This window comes from Mus pahari, chromosome 17 (assembly GCF_900095145.1).
Source record: "Mus pahari chromosome 17, PAHARI_EIJ_v1.1, whole genome shotgun sequence".
NCBI lineage: Eukaryota > Metazoa > Chordata > Mammalia > Rodentia > Muridae > Mus > Mus pahari.
In genome coordinates, this window is record NC_034606.1 from 12901473 (window position 1) to 12920279 (window position 18807).

The window sequence follows — 18807 nt, forward strand, 5'->3', positions numbered from 1 at the left end:
CAGACACTATTGCATATGCCAGCAAGAACTTGCTGAAAGGACACTGATATAGCTATCTCTTGTGAGGCTATGCCAGTGCCTGGCAAATATAGAAGTGGATGCCCACAGTCATTTATAGGATAGAACACAGAGACCCCAATGGAGGAGCTAGAGAAATTACCCAAGGAACCGAAGGGGTCTGCAACTCTATAGGTGGAACAACAATATGAACTAATCAGTACCCCCAGAGCTCGTGTCTCTTAACTGCATATATAGCAGAAGATGGCTTAGTCAGCCATCATTGGGAAGAGAGGCCCCTTGGTCTTGCAAACTTTATATGCCCCATACAGGAGAATGCCAAGGCCAAGAAGTGGGAGTGAGTGGGCAGGGGAGCAGGGTTGGGGGGAGCGTGTAGGGGTCATTTGGGATAGCATTTGAAATGTAAATGAAGAAAATATGTAATAAAATATTTTTAAAAAGAATATATTAAATAACCTTTGTCATGCTTCCTGTTGCTGCTACCTGATATAGAGGCCTCAAATTACAAAAACTAAACAAAAGAATACTTTTTTGTGAAGATTAAAATTCATTAAATATATACTTCCATATGTTTTTCATAAGAGTTTTCAACTATATATTTTGCCAGTCTCTGTTCTGACAATCTTAGATTTGGGAAACTCATCTGAGGATTTGAAGCTTAGTAAGGTTATCAATGGATTTGCTCAGTGTAAATCAATCAAGAATGAAAGTGACTTCAGTGTATTAATTCCTTATTTAAACTCTTGTATCACAACCACAGCTGGCACTTGTGGGTTTCTACAAGCCCTGATCTTATCTGCTTAGCAAACTCCAGCACTTTACAGATGTTATACAATAGTGATTTTTCCAATATTCTTCAGATTAGCATAAAATTTCACTCCAATAGTTATCTTGAAACTCTGCCACTTCTATAGTCTTATAAATAAATATGACAACTATTTTTCTTCTGCAAATCAGAAGATATAATGTAGTAAAATATCTCTGTAGTATAGAAAACACTAAGACATTGCAAATGTCCACAAATGGCAAATTAGTTTCAAATTAATAATTATTAATAATAATACTTTGCATAAGACTTAGTTTATTAAAATCTCTAGTATGGCTTGTAGTAATATCTGAAAATAGACATTGGAGAAAGGCCTTGCTCTTTGAAAATTCAATTTTGAATATAGAACTCTATTAAAGTAAGTGTTGTTCAAGGTTATTTATTACTTTGATGAAAAATATATTGGTGCTTTTGAAGTATGAAGTCATGAAAATTTTCATTAATCTAATGCATAGTAAATCAGAAGAATATGGTTATCATTATATCCATTTACAGGTGTGAGAAGATATCTGTTATTTAAACACAGACATGATAAATTAAAAGACTGAATGATGGTGAAGAAAGGGTTCAGGGAATCAGAAAATAGACAATTCTATTTAATTATAATCTCAAAATTAGGAACTATACAAAAGAAAGGGGAAAAGGATGGAAAATAGACAAATGAAATCTTTGTTGCCAATCAAGCTTTACTGAGTGGTCACTTGTACATGTGTACCATGTAGAAGTCACACTCAGAATGCTCTTGAGACTATTGAATATGTGAGACAGGAAAAGGTACACCTAGGGAGAAGGTAAAAGTGATGGAACATGAATGTATAGTGTGAGCTCTATGTTGCAGAGGAATTTTAATTCAGCTACATGGCTGCTCTGGCAGGGATCACATCCAAAGACTTTCTAGGTCTGTGTGATCTAGTTGGAATATAGACATGGCATGAGTAAATTCTTTTAATACTTTGTCTGGAATGACACTCCCTAAATACACACCTTTACTTCCAAACAATATAGGTAAGGTTTGTTTGTAGAAGGAAGCAGGCTTGTTGGAAAGTGACATCTAATTAAGGTACAGACAATCTGAGAAATCAGAGAAAGATTTAACATAATATTTCAGAGATAGGATATGCACAACTAAAAAGATGATAACAAAGAGAGGCAACTAACGAGAGCATCTGAGATAGATGAGAGAGAGAGAGAGTCAGAGACAGAGTCAGAGAGACAGAGATGCAACATCCACTCCAGTGAAGTCTGCGTGACAGGTTTAGAAACATGGAAGCAGTTCTGAGGCAAAGAGTTTCAAGGAAACTTAGCCTCCTAGAACTTTGGCATTCCCATAGCACGTACACTCAAAACCTGTCCCTTCATTAGTCTGGTGTATAGATCTGTGTGCTCTCGTTCAGTATTATTTTATTATAAGTGCCTTTAAGGATTGATTTTGACATATAGCTAAGCCTTCACCAGTGTTCCAATGTCCTAGAAAGTCCTTGAAGCTGACCCTGAGCTTGGAATTCAGTAAAAATGTTACCTATTCAGTAACATATTTACTTCTAGTAGAGATAGTGAGACTTATTAGGCATTACAATTTACTTGAATAGAGCTGGAAAAGCTCATGGCTAGTCTACATAGTACTTACTTAGAACAATAGCCGAGTCACATCCGAACACAGGAATACACAATGGCCTAGGAAATAGGTGGGTTGTAGTATAATTCCTGAAAGGGTTAGTAGAACTGAATTCCCCTCATGAAGGTTTTTCACTATACCCAGAGGAATAGCATAATCAGGTAATTACTAAAGGACCCCTGGTGGTGGGTTTAACAATAGACTAGCATTGTATCAGAGCATTCACCTGGCTCCTGTGTTTAGCTGCTCTTAATAAAGGGTTGTTCCTATTCTCAGTTGTAAACAAGGCCTGGCTCCTGCCATCTTTTTATGTATGCATTTTCTTTGTTTTGTGTTAAGAACCAGTGTACCTTGACAGATGCATTCACCCAGCTTTCTTGTTTTTCTTCTGCATTATGACTGGTGCTCACTTTGGGAAAATACATCCAGATACAGCACTCCATTATGTGTGTGTCTGTTTGTCACCTTGTTCATAGCCAACTCCATGCCCACCTGTCCGGAACTCTAATTTTCCATGGATTGAGAGAGGCCGACTGGGGCTGGTCCGTGGCACAGAGAGACAGAGAATATTGCATCACAGTTTTACAGAGACAGGTTGCAAGTGAAGACAGAATAAGCCAAAGATTGAGAAAATGTCAGAAGATTAGAACATATTAACAGAATTAGTTACAGGCCAACTCAGAAGCTGAGAGAAACCAGTTTGAATCAATCTGACTGGAGAGGAGACTGGGCAAGCACAACTGATTTGAACCGCAACAAGAGTTCAGAAAAAATTATAAAGTGTGAACTCATTGAGACATAAGTCTCTGAGACTACAATTACATCTGTTAAATAAAAGCAACATGTACACTATAGAGCAGCAGAAGCTTAGAGTTTTATGTCTGTATAGAAGTCATCATAACTCATTTATTTTGCATATTTATTAGTTTTTAAATAAATTATACATATATTACATGTATTAAATGTATACCTGATAGTGAGTATTAAGGCATTTGGATTAGCTCTATATGGATATGGAATTATGTCTGTGTTAAATCTTATTTACTTGGGGTAAACACTAGTTTGGAAAAAAAATATTCCATATGTTCTCACGTATTTGAATTTGTTGCCAATTTCCACAATGCTAAGTGGAGGTGATGGGGTGATGAAGACTAGCTGGAAGAGTCATCTCACTGACCACCTGCTATAAACATTTAAAGTCTCACCCAACTCCCAGCTTACTATTTGCTTCTTGGTTATATCTCATATTTGATCTTCCTACTCGTGTTACCTACACCTATACTTCCATTGCCCTACTGACTACCGCTCTGGAACTAGGGGTCAAAATAAAATTTTTTCATGTGCTCCTTTTCTTTCTTAGGCATTTCATTAAAGAAACAAACAAGTAACTAATAAAAGCTATATACATGTAACTATTCTAACAATATTTTAAGGTCATTTTGTTATGTTTGGAAATGTCCTTCCTAATGATATCTATATTAATAGGTTGCATTCTCAACAGCTCCATATAAATGTTCTACATTTTCCTCATCTTTGTCTAAATTGTTTTGGTATTTGTTTCTCTAATTGCTACATCCATTCCAGTAGTGACTTGCTTTACAGGCTTAGAAACCTGGAAGCAGTCCTGAGGAGAAGCGTTTCACAGAAACTTAGTCTCCTAGAACTGTAACATTTCATAGAACATATGCTCCAATTTTGTCCATGCGAATGGATCTTGTGCTTCCTTTCAGTATTGTTTTGTTATAGGTGCCTCCAAGCAATGACTTGCCAAATACCTAAGCAAAATTAAACTTTGCTTCCTGGCCTTCACCATTGCCCTAGGTAGTCCTTGAGCCAACCCTGGGCTTGGAATTCATTAAAAATGTTGCCTATTCAGTGACATTCAGAATTGCCTCTAGTATTGTAAGAGAGATAGTGAAAGAAATCTGGTTTTACTATCTACTACATAGAGTTAGAAATCTCAGGGAAAGCTTGGTAACGTAAGTTTAGAATTCTTATTATAGTTATGTATGGCAGACTACATTACTTATTAGTAGAAAGTTCCCTCACAGCATCACTTAGAATAAAAGCCAAGTCGCTCCTATATACAGTAATTTACAATGGTTTAGGAAGTAGATCAGGCTGTGGTTTTAGAGTATTGCATTATTCATGAGATGGTTAGCTAGAGCAGAACTCCCTAATTAGAACCATGACTTGGATGTGAAAGTTCTTGTCCTGGGAGTGTAAAGACCTCACATATGGCTTCTAAGATTATAGCTGACCTTAGATAGAGCTGACTTTGTCTCAGTTGTTTTACTCCCCAGTTCCTGCCAGTCTTTGTGTTTATATTCCTCTGTTTTGTGTAAGTCATTAAACATCCAGTAACCTCATTGTACCTTGCCGTTGTATCACCTAACTTCCCTATTTTCTTCTGTATAAAAAGTTTGATGCTTGATTTAACAAGTTACATTCAGATCCACACTCCCTTGTGTCAAGTCTGTTTGTCACCCCACTTTCGATGACTCCTTTGCCCACCTGTAACCAGAACCTGAGTTTCGCCTGTGGACCAAGGACCCAAGTGAGGTCTAAGTGACATCTAATGTTGACTATTCTGACTTGTATGATATGCAAGTCAAAGGACTTTTAATTTGCATTTTAATGAATGTTAATATTTTCCTTATTGTTTTGAATTTTTCCATTTATTGAAAGTAGAGTTTTTGTTCACAAAAAATATTTTGATTATTGTTTTCACTCCCTTTATGACTCCCAGTTTCTCTGTGTCTGTTCTCCCATTCAGATCTCTCTGTCTCTCATTAAGAAAACAATCAGGCTTGTAAGGGACAATGATAAAATATAATAATATAAAACAAAAATTACCCCATCAGATTTGGGCAAGACAAAGAAACAAATGGAAAAGAGCCAAAGAAAAGACAAAGTAACCATGAAGCCACTCATTTACACACACACACACACACACACACACGCACACCATAATAAAACTAATCTGGAAGTCCATAATGTGTACGAAGAGAACCTGTTGCTATACCTGCGAGTTCATAAGTACTTTGATATGTATTACATAGTTTAATTGTGCTGGCTATTCTTATGTCATGTTGACACACAACTATAGTTATCTTAAAGGAGGGAACCTCAGTTAAGTAGATGCTCCCATAAGATCCAGCTTTAAGGCATTTTCTTGATTAAGGATTGAAGGCAGTGCCCCAGACCAACTCATTGTGGGTGGTTCTACTCCTCATCTTCTTGCCTTGTATTCTATATGGAAGTGAGTTGAGCTAGACAGGAAATGCAGGTCAATGAGCAATACCCTTCTGTTGCCTCTTCATCAGTTGCTGTCTCCAGGGTCTTGGCCTGTTTGAGTATCTATCCTGACTTCAGTAATACTTAATGAACAGTAATATAAAAAAGTGTAAGCCAAATAATCCCTTTTCTCTCCAACTTGCTTTTATTGCACATTTTGTTTTGTCTAATCATTTGAAATTCTAAGACAAAGAAGGGCTCTAAGCTTTTGTGTGTTCTCCATGTCTTCTGGTTCTTACACTCTTTCTACCTCTGTTTCTGAAACGTTACTTAAAACTTAAGTAGAGGGATTTGATGGAGATATCTCATTTAAGGCTGAGTGTTCCAAGGTCCATCACTTTCTACAAAGTGTCGGGATATGTGGCTGTGCATTTGTTTTCACTATTGCACAACAAAGTTTCTTTAATGCTGGATGGGCAAAGCAGCAATCTATGCATATCACATATTGCCCTTGGTATTATTTTTATTGCTATTTTTTTTTACCAGTAGTATTTGTAATCTGTTTCCCCTCTGTCATTGCATTATCTTGTTTAGGGTACTTAGTTACATAACCAGTCTTGGGTATGGGCTCTATCTCAAGGACCTCAGTCAAAGAAAATATTGGTTGGCTACTTCTGAAATATTTATGTTATTTCCCTAGTATATTGTATAGGATATATGTCAACCCTTCTGTACATCAAAGGGTTTATGTCTGTTTTGACATTTACATTTATCTTTTGGTAGCAGGCATGGTACCTTCCCATACCACAGGCACTAGTACTTAGGGGTGGAGGCTCTATGTAGGTACCAGGTTGATTTCCCTATGTTGAATGTGTCCTGTAGGTATTGTTTTCAGTTCAGCAACAGGACTTTACTGATAGTTTGAGGAGAACAAACCATAGTCTTGTCAATAGTCTCCATTATTTGTGGATTTCTATGTTACCTCTTTGGCCAGCAACTCCAATAATGGTATTGGAGGCTTTGTTTGGTGAAAAATGATGGCCAGGTTGGACTCTGTATCCCCATTATTTTTCAATTTTATTCAGGTCATATTCACATATGTATTATTTTAGGAAGCTTTTCCTTTATTAGGTTTCCTTACTACCCCCAAATATGACCCTTAATTTTAGCTATCTCTTCCTGTATTCTTTCCCTCCTCCTCTTTTCCCACCCCACCTCCAGTTCCAGCTCCCCAACTACATCCATTCATAAAAAAAAAAAGAAACAATTTTATTTACTTTTCCTAACAATATCCTATCATTGCTCCTTAGTCCCTTACTTTATACCTGACATCTGTGGTTCAATGGATTGTTTCTTGCTTATAATTGAATATAGTTAATATGCACATATAAGTAAATACCTACCATGTTTGTTTTTCCTAGATCAGGGATATGTCACTCAACATCAATTTTTTTTTTTTAGTTTTGTGAATTTAATTATTACATGATTTTACTTATTTTAACAGCCAAGTAATGCTCCTTTGTGTGAATGTACAGCATTTGCTTTATCTGATCTTCTGTTGGGAGACTAATTCATTTCTAAGTTTGGCTTTTATAAAAGAACAGGAATGAATATGATTGAAGAAAGGACAATGGATTAAGATGCAGTATCTTTTCAGTTTATGTCTAAGAGCAATAATGCTGGATTTTAAGATATATCAACTCCCATCTTCCTGAGGAAAAACCACATTGATTTTCAGAGTGGCTGTGCAACATTCCAGTCCTACCCTAACTCCACATCCTCACTAGCATAAGCTGTCATTTCCATGAATTTAAATATTTTTCAAAAGATAATAAAAGTATAATTTCAATGAATCTATAGTTCATTCAGTAAATATAGCTTTTTCAGATTATTAATTCTTTGAGTCCATGATAATCAAGATATGTCTTCTGGAGTTGTGCTCACTATGTTCTTTGCCTATTTAGGTTTTTTTTAAATTAATGTATATTTCTTTCATTATTAGTCAAAGTTATTTTAGTATTATAAAGTCTTTTTTAATAGCATATAATTTAAAATTATTTTTTTCAGTGAGGTCAGTTTTAGTATACTGCAAAGCTATTCATATGCATGATGAGTTTGTATCATACTTCTTTAAGGTGTTAATCAGATCTAGGAGTCTTCTATCAGAATCTTTAGAATCTGTTGATTATGAAACCATGGTAGATGCTATATTCAATGGATTTCTATCCTTTATTTACTTCATTTAACTTAAGGTTATATCTATAATCTCAATCATAATATACAGTAAGAGTAGAGAAAATGAACAATCTTGTATTATAACTGATTTTAGAAAATGTTTTAGATTTTGTATGATTTTCATTTACGCTTATGAATCAAATTACTTGATGGTTAAAGCAGGTAGAGTGATTTTTACATGAAGTCTCATATTAAAATACATGAAAAAATTCTTATGTACTTTAGTCACATCCTGTGCTAATTAAGTTAATTTTGCTGTGATAAATGCCATAAACAAAAGCAATTTAGGTACAAATGGTTTATTAAAGTTTACAACCTTGGTTTCAAATTGTGTCAGTAAAGAAATTGAGTGCAGGTACTCAAGGCAGGAACATACAGGCAAAAACTGAAGCAGAAACCATGAATGTACACTGCTTACTTATAGGCCGGCTCATTCTGCTTTCTTATATAAATTCAGGCCAGCCTCACCAGAACCAGAACAAGAACTAGTACCATTCCAAGTGTTCTGGGATATTTAATAGCAATTATCAATAAAAAATGTAAAATAGACATATGAATGTAATCTGATGGTGGCATATCGCAGTTTAGTGTCCCTTTTTCAAAAACTTCATATTTGTTCCAAGTTTCCAGAAACAATCAAGATATACCACAGATACACTCAATAATAAGAATATAGTTAACGATTTTTTAAAGCTGGAATTATTCATTAATACGTGGAGGGCTGATACTGTGTTGATGTTTGTTGTGGTCTGTACTGCCAGAGGTGACCGCACTGAGGTCTCTAGCATGTGTTGATGCTAGAGACTATATAGGTATGCATGATCTGTGTTGTTGTTAGAAAATATGAGGAAGTCCATTATCTGTGCTTCCTCAGTCTGTAAAGTGTGAAGGATCTAATTTTGAAATACTACTGATGACTGTAGTCTCACAGTTGAGAAATATTGAAGAGATCTTTGAGAAAATCCAGACCTCAACCCTAACCCCCAAAACTTAACAGACTATAAAGTCATCAAAGGGAACACTTAGAAATTGTGATAAGGATACTGAAGTGTGGCTCTCCACAATTTATGGCTTCTTGCAAGGGTGCAACAGGGTAAATACTGTTTCATTAAGGGGCTGGTCTCTGGGAGTTTGACCTTGTTCCAGTGAGTATATGGGCAACATACATTAGACATTTTTCTCCTTTGGATGGTGGGTCAAAAGGGTGAAGGGGCAGATCTGGGAGTACTGGGAAGTGAGTAGGATGGGGTTTATGAAAGAAAAAAGAAATGAAAAGGACTGAGTTTGCAAATGGATAATGAAAAATTTAAATAACATTGACAGGGAAGCATATAATTTGTATTTTGAAAAGTCATGGAGAAAAAGTGGGAAAGAACACACAAAGTGTAAGAAGAGAAGAAAATCCATTTAAAACATCAAAGCTAAAACAAAATACAAAATGAAAATTAAGAATAAATATGAAGGGATGATAATAGTATACATAATTTCACCAGTCAGATTTTTTTCTTTGCTTGGATGTTTTCCCTCATACGCTGAGTTGTACTTTGCAGCTAAATTTACAGGCTGGAATAGAGCTGCTGTCAATCTTTTTGCAAAACCAAATCAGTAAGCCCAGAGTCTTCTTTGCTGGGTTAGGCTCTTGCATTCAGTTCAGCTCTCTGTAGGAGGTTTGCAATCCTTACTGAGGACAATTCTGCCTTGTACTTTCACTCCTCATAACCTCCACTCTGCTATGCTATGTGATTATATTTTCTCCAAGTGCTGGGGTTTCTCTTCAAAACATGACTGTGGCTACATTACAGTCAAAATATATGTCTTGCCTGAGTAGTTTTATTTTTGGCCATCCTGTATTTTATTCAGCTTATTTACTCAGTTTACATGATTTTGATGCATTACTTGCCAATTTGTTGAATAGAAATGGCAGTTGTCACAAATATTCTGCTTTCTATTAAATAACTATTCCCATGGTACCAACTTTTATCCCAGTCTGAAAAAAAAAAAAATGACAGAAGCCACATCAATTTTATTCAAAATGTCAGTAACAGCTTATGTTTTCCTGTTCAGATTTGTGTTTTCTCTATATAGAGTCCTTACACCATATTTTAATCATATGAACTGGAAGTGTCTGTCCATTTGATGATTATATCTATCCTTTTGAAAACCTTATATTTGTACTGTTTGAGTTTATACTTCAAATTAAGACTTTAAGGTAGCTACTATATCCAATTTCTAAGAAAGAACAATAATAAAGAGGCCAATCTATAGATGCCATATGATGCCATATGTGTTTTACTAATTTCAATTAAAAGTATTATAAATGCTGTACTTAGATCCACTATAAAGTCCCCTAAACATACAATTCCAATAAGTTAAAAACTTGAATTTTAAACCCTAACAATAGTCATTCTGCCCATTTAGTAGAACAAAGCCAGGAAATAAGATAAAAGAGCTGACTTTGAGTTTATTTCGCTTTAACCAAATATATCCTCACAATCATTTTGTTACATGTCCTTTATTTTCTATATATTGCAGAGTTTTATCTATATGCACTTAGCAAAATTTACTAAATACACAAACATGCCATTTAAAATTAAGTAGGTAATCTATGGCCAAGTAATTAACTAATACTATATTCCTTGAAATGTGGAAATTCAAGCAAGAAGTCAGAACCTGAATCACTTGCTACATTTACATGACAATGCCTTGAATATGAATTCTTGTGTTGATTTGATGAATGATACATACTTGTTAGTTATTATGTGAAATAAATAGATGGATCGGTAGGTAAAGTCTTCCTGTGTAAGTGTGGTAACCTGACCTGAGATTTCTAGATCTCAAATAAAACTATATGCATCAACATATTTCTTAAATCCCAGTGATGCTGTAGTTAAAGAGAAAATGGAGAGGAGTGTTCTGGGGCTCCTGCCGTCACCCACTTCTAGGTTATAAATTGATGAACAATCAGAAATCTTACTTAAATTATAACAGAATAAGATAATTAGCAACAATATCAAAAATTATAAAACTTAAAACTTTGGAAATTGCAGCAATGCATATAATATATTTGAAAAAGTTAAGAGTTATCTATGAATTATGGTTAGTCATTTCTTGTCTGTTACATTTCTCAGATGTGCCTTGTTTCCCATAGTTTGAGAATCATGAGATCTTTCACAAAACATTTTTAAACTAGGGCCTGCTAATGCTATTTATTATGTTTATTCCCATACATGGTGTATCATTAAAGCATGTCAGCATGTAAGAAGATCCTTTCTATAGACACAGAGATGTGGGGAAATATTCTTTTATCTATCTATCTATCTATCTATCTATCTATCTATCTATCTATCTATTTATATTTTCCAGACTGAGTTAGTAACAGTGAAATAACTTGATTTAGTTTATGACATTTTTCCTTCTGTCATTAATTTATTTATTTCATATCTTTATTCCAGTAGAAATTAGTGATTAATTAATTTTGGGCTAATGACTTATTTCATATGTATGAATGTATATTTATATATTATACATATTAATTATTGAGTCTATTTTGTTTATGGTTTATAAATAATTTACTTAATTATTATCTGTACCTGAAATTACATAACAAAAATAAAAACAAAAAGTAAACAATACAAAACAAACTCAGAGCATTTCCTGGTTTTGATTTAAAGGTATGAGCCACCATTGCCATCTTGGCCTGGAGTTTTCAGGGAGTGCAGAGCAGCCTGCCACCTGCATGTGAAGTATAAACTGAGACAGCCTCATAGCAGGGCACATGCATTCTGACATGCTTGCCAGTGTTCTTTTCGAAGGTGAAAGAGTGTGTGAGCTCAGGTTTGAAACTGGTCCACTGATATGTATCTAGGAAAGGCAGGGTGAGTGGGCAGGTCAGCTTGACACACCCTGTGGAATGACTGATGGATTCCAGGCCGGCTTTGCCTCCATAACCCCTACCCCATACATACACAAACCCTTCTCCTGACAATGACTTTCAGGTTGAGGAATTCAAGGTAGTAGGGTGCTCTTTGCCAAATCCAAAGTGACACACACTGCTACTGAAACCAGTGTACATCATTTGCCCCCAACCATGTGGTGTCCAAGTCTCCCTTTGGTACTTTGTGTCACAGCTGAAGACGATGAAGAGAGACCATATTGTGCACTACAGGTGCCTGTTTGAGAAGTCACCCTGCATGCGAAGAACTTCAGCATCTGCCTGCGCTACGGCTCGGGTAGTGGCACACATAACATATATTGAGAATACCAGGACCTGACCACCACTGGTGGGGTCACACAATGCTACTGAGACATGGATGCCCAACACTGTACCAGCGAGAACTCCATCCAGATCTTGAAGGTGGAAGAGATTGCAGCTGGCAGGACTGCTGTTACAGGACTCCAAGATCAAATTTCCATTGCCCTGTCACGTGTTGCGGCACCAGCTCAAGACATGCTTCGCCACTAAGATGCCCAACACTTTCTAGGCCCAGATGTCCATTGAAGAAAAAATTCAAATGGTGAAAAAGAGTTAAATAATGAGTTTTGTAAATTTACTACACAATTTAGTCTTTTACATTATCTCTTGTATTATCATATCACTACATTAACGATAATATGTAATATCATATTAAACATGTCATTTTATGTGAAGTATTAAATTGTGATATATTCTTGTCTTATGATATGTTAAATTTTTGTTTCCTTTTTAAAATGTATTTATTTATTTTTATTTCATGTGTATTGCTGTTCTGCCTGCATGTTGGTCTCTGTAAGGGTGTCAGATCCCCTGGAACTGGAATTACAGACAGTGGTGGCATGACCTATTGGTGCTGGCATTTGAATCTGGGTTTTCTGAAAGAGGAGCCAGTGCTTAAACAATTGAGCTATCTCTCCAGTTAGGATTTTTTGGTTTGTTTTCTATATATACAAATGATCACTAAAAAATAAGCTTTTGATATTTTAAACAAGTATACTTTAACTTTCATGATAACACAAATATTAATTTATTAAAATCCTTAATACACTTTGGAAATTTATTTAAATATTATAGACTTTACTAAAATATACAGGTACTCTAAAAAGACAAATGGTTTTTAAATGCTCTGCCCTTAATGGACAATGATAAGTTTAAGCCTAATTAGACTTAATTTAAAAACTCAGATATATATTTATCAACAACTAATTGGATAAAAATATACAATGTTCCTATAATTTCTCACACCTAGATTCCTCTGTTAGAGATTATTAGCTAATATTTTTGATAACTTTTTATCTTATACAAAACCTTTCTGTCTTTCATTGTTATCTGCCACCCCCAATAATCATGTTATCAAATATTTCTTTCATATGCTACCGTAAAATGTCGGTCAAATGGTATAAATTATTATATGCATTAAAATATGATTTGCAGTTGAAGAGTTAGTGAGAAAAGGTTTGGAATGCATGAGAACAATGGTCAATAATGGATGAAATTGGGTCAGGAGAAGGAAGTGGGAATGAGATATAGATATACATGTATAAGACCTTCAAATATGACAAAAAGAACTTGACAATAATCACATGTTTTGCTATTTAAATCATGAAAAAGTTGTCTTACATAAAATCTTCAGTTTCATGAGATCCTTTTTGTTGATTCTTGATCATACTATCTGTGCTATCAATGTTCAGGTTCACAGAATCAACTAAACAGGTCTCAAAGGGGGCATACAGAGACTGAAGCAGTTATCACAGAGCCTGCATGGGTCTTTGTTTGGTCCTCTGCAAATATGTTGTGGTTGCATAGCTTAATGTTCTTGTGGGATTTCTAAGAGTAGGAGTGGGAATGTCTCCAAATCTTTTGCCTGCTCTTGTCTACTCTATCACATACTTCTATAATATAAAATGATTAACTTTTCTAAATGTCAGGGTTTAAAATGATAGCTCTTGGAAAGCATATAAAATTCTTTTGTAAGAAAGAAATGGCTTAGTCTTCACTTTATTTCCATGTTTTAGATATTGGGATAAAAGTTACATAGAGTATTTGAATATGAAATCGCTGAGTACAAATTAAGCTACAATTGTTGAAAAATGATGAACCCATTATTTTTCCTGAATGTTAAATCTTACATTTTGTATTTGTTTGACAACATTGAAAGATATATTCAGTATTTATAAACATTGTTCTATTTGAAAACATTCTTAAATTAATCTCTTCAGAATTTCATGCTCTATATTTTGAACATATTCACAAGTCCACATAAATTCGTTACCACTTCCCTGCATGTCAACTCATGTACTCTCTGTCTCTCTTTCTCAGTCTCTCTCTCTCTTTGTGTGTGTGTATGTGTATGTGTGTGTTGCAATGTTTCTTGCTGTCTATGTCTCTGTCTCTCTGCCTTGTGTTTTTCTCAGTCTCTGTATATCTCATTCTGTTTCTGTCTCACTTTCTTCTTTTCCTACTTCCTTCTCTCCTCTTTTTCCTCTCATAGCATTTTAAGCATGATTCGTATTGTTCTAATTGTACACACTCACTGGAGCATGATTATCAGTGGGAAATCTACAATACTAACCCTACTTTATTCTCAGATACCATTTCAGATAGGAGACAGAAAAACTGTTAAGATCCAGCAGTGTCGGATGACCACATGGATAGAACCTTCTCCACATACAACAGAACAGTTCTACATATGCATTCATAGGAGGTCTGTTATGCAGAAAATATAACACTTTGATCATTTTCTATACCTTAAAAATGGGAGATTATATGGCATATTATATATATATATATATATATATATATATATATATATATATATATATATATCAAAATTGCATAAGAAGAAAACTTTAAATAAACTTTAATTTTAGTTTTTCATAATATATTTGTGCTTTTCTTGGTAAGGAATAAAACGATAGTGTACAACCTAAAGGCTCCCACAACTACCATTTGAACAATGTCAATATCCATATGATGTTGGGCATAACACAGCTTTAATTGATAGCATTCTCTGCTGTAAATAGTATAGTGTACATGTGAACTCACCAAACATGGGACTCAATAATCTTGTCGAAATATAGAAACAAAAAATGCCAAAGTTGATAGATGAAAAGATATCAATACTTCAACATTCTCCTATATAATAATTATGAGTTTCTCTGGTAGTACCTACTCTTAAACCTATGCTTCCATTCTCTTGGGGAATACTTAGGATTTACCAAGCCATCTTGGAATTTCTCTGTTGCTTATATTTCTGTCTTCTCGCATATGTGAGAATACAGACCTGACTGAGATGAAATGATTCTGACATTGATAGTTCTAACAATTTTGTCTTATGAAAAATGTTCAATTACTGTTTCAGGAACATGTACTATGGCTTTGTTTGGGTCAGAGGTCTCTACTAAAATTATGCACATTTTTAGAGTTAAACATTTTCAGATGCAATGCATATAGCAGAAAGTGTCTTAGCGGCATAGGAATCCATTGTCTTTTGGAAAGTTTTTCTGCATATTAAATCAGCAGCATTAGAGAAAAGGACAAGTGGGATCAGGAGTGTCAGGATGAAGATAATGAAGTGGTTCTCGGCTTTTCATTTTTGCAAATTATTTTTAGGAAGAAGTCAACTGAATGAATAAAGAATAATCCAATTGAGACTAGATTCTCTTGTCAAAATACAAAGAAAATTGTCAAAACTGATAGGTCAAAATGAATGATACCCCACTCTTCTAACTAACAATTATGTGTTTGGGACTCTGACTTTTTTTTTTAAAAAAGTTGATATGCTCTGGAACTGGAAAATAGCATATTTTACAAGAACAAATGACTAAGTGTCAAATATGGTAAATAATTTTTCTATAGTTGTGTAAATTTAGTATGTTCATTTAATAAGTTAAATATTTGTTGAAATGATTTTTATATCAATAAAACTCTGCACTGAATATTTTTTATATTTAACCTGAATGCATAACATTTCTCATTATGTAACCTGATTTTCTAGTTATTTTATATTTAAGTTAGTAGTAAACATAATGTATAAAATTGAATTTTATCTTAGTAAATATGTAGTATGTGGAAAATTACAAAATAAGATATGTAGTATTATTATTTTAAATATTTAAGGAAGGTGTATGAATTTAATCTTGTATCCTGATATTGGATGTCTATATTTTATGATTAAAACTTAAATTTATTACTAGAATTAAGAGTAAAAGAAATAACTATGATCTGATTTGTTTAATTGAGGATGTTATATGCCTATTTGTCTAGATTTGTAGCTATATCTTAAGTATAGCTACATCCAAGGAAACAAGCTGTTGTGTTTATCTTCATTTTACCATTTGAAATTACACAATCCTCAGGATATTAATTTGTTGAAGTCATTTTCACACATGATTCACCCAAAACACTGGAATATAATTAGCAATGCTAGATTCTAACTCATTACTGAAAATCTATGACATCTAATGTAGACAAAGAAAAATTCTAGAGCAAAGTTTAGACCCAGCAACTTGAATTTTCTGAAGAATCCTGAACTGCAAGGGAAATTAAGTCCATTGTAAAGGGTTGATAGACAAGAATTCAGTGATAATACATTTAAAAGTTTGAAATTTTTATACCAAAAATAATATATTTGAGCATTTTGTTTTAAAATTATAAAGACTTAGATTTATAACTATAGAATTCTTATGTTTATACTAAAATGTACATCAAACATTTTATACAATAAACAATACATTAGAAATTCTATTTATTTCAATCAATGTTAGATCAGAATAAATCACTGAGAATGGTTGAATAATACACACATCCTTTTCCAACACCAATAATCCAGTTGAAAAGACATGTTAATTACATTTTCTTCTCTGGATATTTCTAAGAAAACTGATATCTTGTAAAAGATAATTAGAAATTCATTACTATAATTACTACTACTGGTGATTATTTTTCAACATTTTATATCATTGCTTCATTACTACTCTAAGATAATTTAAGTTACATTTTAATTTAAGCATATTGGCTAGAAAATATTTGCTTAAGGAGATGATAAATACCTATACACACATATGTGCATATACTGTTCATACATATGAAGTGAAATGAAATTACCTATTAACATTATTTATGTCCTCTGTGTGGTAAAAATGTTTTCTAGTTTAAAGGTATATAAGATTCAAGGCAGCAAAAGTAGAATAGAAAAAGATAGCTATTTTTGGAATGTTTGATGTACAATCCAATCATCACAATAATATTCAAATAAATGGAAGGTATATAAAGTATCAACATATGTGGATCCAACATTGTGTTAAGATGCTATCATGTGATAGTGTAATGATTTGAGCTTTTTATGAAATAAAAACATTGTGCTTTGTTCTTATTTTTTTCACATCAGATTGCCAAAATTTCAGAGCTGGAGATTAGAAAAAATAAGCTTTTTCATGATATGACCTTAAAAGACTCAAAAAATTTTTAGAAAAATTACATATTTGAGTTTTTTCTCTACATATGATAACAACTAACACAGTCTATGAGAGAAGAAAAACATGCAGACTCAGTTCATTTTCCAAGTTAGGCAAACACTATAGCAAACTCAAAAGTATACATTTTATCCTACCAGTAGATCTTATCTGTCCTTCCCTCCAATATTCTGTGAATCAGCATTGACATAAGTACATATTGAAAATTTACGTCTGCCTACCAAAATACACTGTTTCTTATACTTTGAATGTGCTTTCAGTGTTTTATTCTAGCATACTTCTTTAAGATAGGAGTTGTTTATAATATTAACAATCAGAATGTTGTAATGGAGAAAGAAATACAATTTCAGTGATAGGTTTTTGGGGGAATTAAGAGGTAAATAGGGTATCTGAGTTATGATTTATATAGCTGTTATAACATGTGACTAAAAAATAGTTGGAAAGGAAAGGGTTTGTCTTATACTTCTACAACACAGTTGAAGAAAATCAAGGCAAGAACTCAAACAGGCCAGGAACCTGGAAACAGGAAATGATCCAAAGGCTAAAGGAGGTATGGGGCGGGGGGGGGAGGGGCTACACCTTATAGAATACAGGACTACCTCTAGTGTCAAACAGTAACTAAGAAAATATCCAATAGGCTTGCCTAGCAGCCTTACTTTTAAAGTGTAGATAAATTCACAACATTAACTAAACAAGAATGTATGTTTTCTTACTAAAGTTAAATTTTAAAATTATGTTTTGATATAAAAGTGGATTATATACCTGACAGAATTTGTGCAAGTTGCAATACATTATAAGCCTACCTCTTATTAATTGAAATTTAAATGTTATATTACTGGCATAATACTTGAAATAAAAATATAATCATAATAAATGCATTCATTATATTGAGTTTCCATTCATATAGAAAATATAATGAAAGATAAATTTATAAAATCTCCTTCTGTTCTATTTGAATAATTTAGTTTTACACTTTTGTCCAGATAAAAATGATAAAGAAATTTTATATATGTCTAGATACTCAATTATGCTTACCAACATTAATATTATACATGTCCCAAATAAATGTTGTTGATCAAGTACTTTATAGAGAATAGTTGCTTTAAGTTACTCTTTGGATCATAATATCATCTTTTAAAATTATACATGTGTGTGTGTGCGCACACATGTATGTCACTTGTGTACAGGTCCACATAGAGTCTAGAAGAGAATATAAAATTTGCTAAAGCTAGAATAATTATTAAGAGTAAATGTATAACAGCTTTGGACAATCTGATATAAATGCTAGAACAAAATTTGGGTCCTCTCAAGAGCAGAAAGCCTTTTAATCACTAATAAACCTCTCTAATCATTCAATGTAATAATTTATACTTTCAACAAAAATATTCTTCTTGCTTTTTTTTATAACTTAAAATTCCTTGACATTGAA